The sequence below is a fragment of the Trachymyrmex cornetzi genome, unplaced genomic scaffold (assembly GCF_001594075.2).
Source record: "Trachymyrmex cornetzi isolate Tcor2-1 unplaced genomic scaffold, Tcor1.1 scaffold1306, whole genome shotgun sequence".
NCBI lineage: Eukaryota > Metazoa > Arthropoda > Insecta > Hymenoptera > Formicidae > Trachymyrmex > Trachymyrmex cornetzi.
This window is the reverse complement of record NW_017295880.1, coordinates 40,383-46,606: the sequence shown is the minus strand read 5'-3', so window position 1 is coordinate 46,606 and position 6,224 is coordinate 40,383.

Sequence of the window (6,224 nt, the reverse complement as noted above, 5' to 3'; positions counted from 1 at the left end):
GCACTGCGCTGATTGACTTTTGTGTGTGGAATCCCTCTTCATCTCAATTTCGATAAGGCAGAGAAAGGCGATAATGCTATTATAAATGCGAGATCTTTTTTGTAATCATATTTCATTAGTGACAATGCATTTTGTGAAAATTCATGGACAATTCATTTATAGAAATTTCTTTTGAGGGTTTCGCCGCGACTGTTGCGACGTTTGTCAAAGGGTTGCCGCGCAGTGCGGCTCCGTCAGAGATAATCAAAGGAAAGTCATTACGCGCAGCAATAGCGCGGCGCCGTGTCATCTAGGAAATGCATATATTTTATTACGATGTCTAAGGATTGTTTTAATACCAATATGATGCTAGCACCGAATTCTTTGACGAGTAATTACTGGAATTTAATCCTCGGCGTCATTGGTCGGAATAAGTTTATTATATTTATTTATATATTAATTTTATTTTCTTACGGTTAGCAACAAATTGGAATCTTATTTTTCGAATATATATAAAATCTACATCATTTTAGATGTGAATACTATTAAAAATATGTGCACCACGAGCTCTCTAAATGTAGGTGTCGTATACGACGGTGTAGTGTTTAATACATGTTGGAATATTTGAATTAACGCTATATTTCAATTTGTTTTGCTCTATTTTGGAGCATTAAATTAGCAATGAAATTTCTGTGTACTTATTTTTTGTATACGTACATGGTATATATTTTTTATGGGGATCCAGCTTGCCATTAAGCTGAAACCCCATTTTTTTAATTAATGCTAAATCGTTTGAGCACTAAAATTCGGAATAGGGTACTAAATTAGCACCTAAAAAGTACTAAATTTTTCACCTATTCCGAATTTGATTTTCGATTTTGCGAGGTCGTATATATATTGTACAAGAACGATTAAGATCAAAGGTATGCTTTGAATACAAAGTACAATTTTCGTCGTATATATTAATTAAATAGATAGAGGAAAAAGGATGGAAACTCTGAAAATTTTTGGAACATATAAGTTTCACCGAAAAATGTTTCGTGTGAAAATTGTAGAGTTTAAAAAGATCCATTTACTAGTCTCATTGGTTTGACCTTGAACGCCGTTACTAATATCAAGGTCACATTTGTAATACAACTCTCCTCCCTGTTAGGTTGCGCATTTTTATAACGCTTGTCGAAACGTCTTCAAAATATTATACGCTATACATATAATAAAGCTTCTCTTGGATAAAAATTTCCTGAGATTTTAAAAAATGTGTCGCAGTATTTTTAATATAAAGCATGAAATACCTTGTAACATAAAAGTCAAACTGATAATATCAATACACAGGTTATTTTAAACCTTGTAACTTTTATGAGAAGCACTTTTCTGTGAAGCTTGAATGTTTCGAGACTTTTCAGGATTCAAGATTTCCGCACATATTCCCGTGTATAATTTAGAAACTATTTTCTAAATCTTCGTTTAATACGATAGTTCCCAAAATATGTATCATATACAGACAATTTATATCATCGGTCTCAATTAAGCTATATGTTTAATACAAGAATGATTTATATCAAAGGCATGCTTTGAATGCAAAGTGAACTTTGCGTCGTATACATTAATTATACAGATAGGCGAAAAATAATGGAAACTCTGGTAAGTGTCGGAACATATAAGTTTCACCGAAAAGTGTTTCGTATGAATGGTGTAGGATTTAAAAAGATCCATTTATTGGTCTTATCTGTTTGGCCTTGAATGGCATCGTTAGTGTCAATGTTACCTTAATCTCTGTAATGGAGTTTCATTGCTTATTGCGCATTTTTATAACGCTTGTCGAAACGTTTTCATAGCGCTAGATGTGTAATAAATACCATTTTGGTTCAAAAACTTCTGAAATATTAAAAAATGTATCGTTGTTTCTGTAATACACTGAAAAAAAAATTGGTTGCTGTAACAAATTAGGTTAAATATGCCAAAGCATTTTTAATTGACCGCAGCAACCAATTTTTAGTTGCGTTAGCTAATCGAAATCCTATACTGACATTGCGGATAAGCTAACACAACCAACAATTGGCTGTAGCAACCAAAAATTGAGAGTTGCAACCAATAGAAAATATTATGCCATATTTCACAATATAATTTGCTGCAGCAGTCAATCTTTTCTTTCAGTGTACGAAATATTAAATATCTTGTTAAAAGTCAAACTGACAATACCAGTTCATAGATCATTTTATGCCCTGCAATTTTTAACGGAAACAATTTTCTGTGAAACTGGTATGTTTCGAGATTTTTCACAAGATTTCTGTTTTTGTTCCCTCTACCCTGTATAGTTTAGATACTATCTTCGTTTAATACAATAATACACGAAATATGCACCATATATAAACATTTTATAATGTTGGTCTCAAAGTATATGTTTAATACAAGAATGGTTTATTTCAAATGCATGATTTGAAGACAATGTAAATTTTCCGTCGTACATGTTATCAAGTTATATAGTTTTGAGTACTATCCTTGAAATATTCTTTTACATTAGTCCTTGAACTATACACCATATGTGATAATCGGTATATATATTATTAGTTTTAAAGTATGTGTTTAATGTGAGGATGACCTCAATTTCAAACGCATGCTTTGAGGTAAAAATATCAGTTGTAATAGTAAAAAGCATGGCTTGAAGACTGTTCTTAAAGCATTTGTTTAATATTTTATGTGTGCTCAAATCATACTTATGTGCAATAATTGTTACAAAGAAATGTTTTCATAAAAAGTAATTCATAAATGCAAAGATTCATTTATAGTTGTTAAAATATTTAGGATTAAAATGTAATTTGTGTAGAAAATTATATCCTTGAAGGACAAACTTCGACGATCTCGACCTTGACATACATTATGATCATGATCATGAGTAATATTCAGAAGATTTCAATCGTCACTCGCTATTAATTAAAAAGTAATTAACAATAAGAGTTGATAGTACAAGTTAATGAAATTTTTAAATTAGCTACTCCCTCTTCGGCCTCTTTGAGGCTCGTTTTTTTCGATATATTTTTTGTCACTGAATACAGATCTATCCCTTCTTCTACTTTTTCCTACTCCTTCCACCTGTTTAAGCATTAAAGTACAATGTAATTAAAAAACATATATGAACAAATATTATGATTTCTTTTTCTTATTAATCCAGTTGATGAAGACTAAGTATAGTCGAAAGGTTCCTATGTTTTTATTAATGATCCTTGCACCTGTTCGAGCGTTATAGTGCAATGTAATTAAAAAATATATAGTTCAATTTTTAATGTATGATTTAATAAACTAGTTCAAATTTCAAGATTCAATAAATGTGCTCGTGTTTTTTGACCTTTCTATTCACATTTATTTGCTTAGCAATCTTGAGCTTAGAAAATTTATGTATTTAATTTAATTTTTATAAAATAAAATCTAAAATGCTTAAAAATCATAACATACCCTGATAGCACTGCCTACAGAGACAAATTTTGAATAGAATTTGCTACCAATTTTTGATTGCAGAAAGGCAGCAAATTGTACACTTTGTATTATCTGACATTATCAGCAAATTGCTGTCGGAAATATAAAGTCTCCTAAACATGGTATGCCAGTAGATTGGTGGTAGAAATCTAATTAAGTTCTACATAACCTGACAGTAGAATGATAGCAGATTGAGAGCAGAATCTGATTCGAGCAGACTGTGCTTGGTTTCTGTCACCAACCTTCTGGCATAGTCCATCAGTAGGCTTTGTCGACAAATAGTTAAGTGCGGACACAGATGGTTATAGTTTTGTAGTGAAAATTTGATCGAGTTTAATAATTTGATGCTAATTTGGCGCAATTAATTCTTATGCTATGGACGTAATTATCACCAAAAACGTAATACTTTCTACATTTATATTTCACTTTTGGTTTTTTTAAAGATGTTTCGGTCATGTAAGACAGAACGGAAAAAAATTAAGACGAACGAAACGTCAACTGTTGCAATCAAAAGACTGTATTATGTATATTTAAGAGATACGTTCAGCAAAAATTATTACATTTTTGCGATCATATATAGTATTAATTGTACAAAATGAACCTTAAAGTCACCAAACTTATTTTGCCGACTTATAAAATATATCAGTGTTGCAGTATAATGTTTAATTTGAGGACATTTCCTTTTGGCACACTTATTGTATAATTTGGAGACATTTAAACAGGTATTGTATAATTTGAGGACACTCATACAGATATTGTATAATTTGGAGACATTAATACAGGTATTATATAATTTGGGGACATTCATACAGGTATTGTATAATTTGGGGATATTCATATTGACCTGTATGAATATCCCCAAATTATACAATACCTGTATGAATATCCCCAAATTATACAATACCTGTATGAATGTCCCCAAATTATATAATTTGAGGACATTCATTCACGTATTGTATAATTTGAGGACATTCATATAGGTATTGTATAATTTGAGGAAATTCATGCAGGCATTGTATAATTTGGAGACATTCATACAGGTATTGTATAATTTAGGGACATTCATACACGTATTATATAATTCGAGGACATTCATACATGTATTGTATAATTTGGGGGCATTCATACACGTATTGTATAATTTGAGGACATTCATATAAGTATTGTATAATTTGAGGAAATTCATACAGGCATTGTATAATTTGGAGACATTCATACAGGTATTGTATAATTTGTCCTTGGGGGAGCAAATCCACCGTCGCTCCCCCAGACCAGTCATCGTGGGAGGGGACTTTAACGCCCACTCTACAGAGTAGGGTTCACCTTCCACAGACTTCACGTGCGTTAGCACTCTGCAGTGGGCGGCTGGACTCGACCTGGTACTCTTGAACCAGGGCCGGGTCAGCACCTTCGTGGGGCCGCGGGGGGAGTCCATTATAGACCTCATGTGGGCGACCCCCGCGGCGGCTCAACCGGGTTGGCATGTGGACGCGGGCTCCTTAAGAGAACTATCCGACCACCGGATCATCCGAATGGAGCTGGTGCCCACGCCCACGGAGGTGCAAATCAGGCACAACCGCCAAAGAGAGAAGCGTCGATGGGCCCTCAGGAAATTGGACCCCGACGCCCTCGAGGTCAGTCTGCTCTCCTCCACCTGGCCGGAACGCCGGCCAGAAGCTACAGTGGAGGAAGAGGTGGACTGGCTCGGGGACGTTATGTCGCGCGCGTGCGATGCGTCGATACCCCGCGCCCGCCCAATAAGTAGGAGGGCGGTCTACTGGTGGTCCGAGGAGCTGGATGAGCTCCGAAGGACCACCGTGGCCGCCCGGCGCAAATACACCCGCGCCAGGAGGAGGGACATCGACGCGGAGTTGGAGACAGCCGCGGAGGGGCTCCGCGATGCGCGGAGTACCCTCCGCGTTGCTATAAGGCGAGCGAAGGCCAATGCCTGGAAGGAGTTGGTGTCCTCCTTGGACAGGGATCCGTGGGGGAGACCCTATAGGATCGTAACAAAGAAGTTGCGACCCTGGGCCCCCCCAATCACGGAGACCCTGGACGTCCCGTTCCTCGAAGACGTGGTGGCCGCCCTCTTCCCCACAAGGGAAAGAGAAATCCCGGAGAGGGCGGGCCCACCCGAGGGTCGAGGAACTGGGCGTCTCCGGGGAGATGTCCCAGGCCTTCGCCCGCCTTAAAGGTAGGCCCCGAGCACCGGGGCCCGACGGCGTGCTCGGCATGGTGTGGGCAGCCGCGACCCCGGTGATCGGGGAAAATGTGAAGCAGCACTATATGAGCTGCCTCAAGGAAGGGATCTTCCCCAGGTTGTGGAAGAGGGCCAGGCTTGTCCTCCTACGCAAGGAGGGCAAGCCAGCGGAGAGTCCCTCCGCGTATAGACCGATTTGCCTACTGGACGATGTGGGAAAGCTGTTCGAACGCATCATAGCGGCCCGCATCGTCCAGTGTCTGTCACGGAATGGTATAAACCTATCCGGCGGTCAGTATATGGCTTCCGGGAGGGCCGATCAACGATCGACGCGATCAAACAAGTTCGTGCCCTCTCGGAGCAGCTGACCGCGGAAGGGAAGGTGGCGTTGGCGGTGTCATTAGACATCGTCAACTCCTTTAACAGCCTGCCGTGGGGCCAGGTGGTGGGGGCGATGAGAGAACACTTTCTCCTGCCTCCCTACCTGGTCGCTGCGGCGGAAGACTATTTCCGGGACAGACAGCTGGAGTTCCGAGAGAAGTCGGGACTCCAGCAGCGGAGGGACGTATCGTCC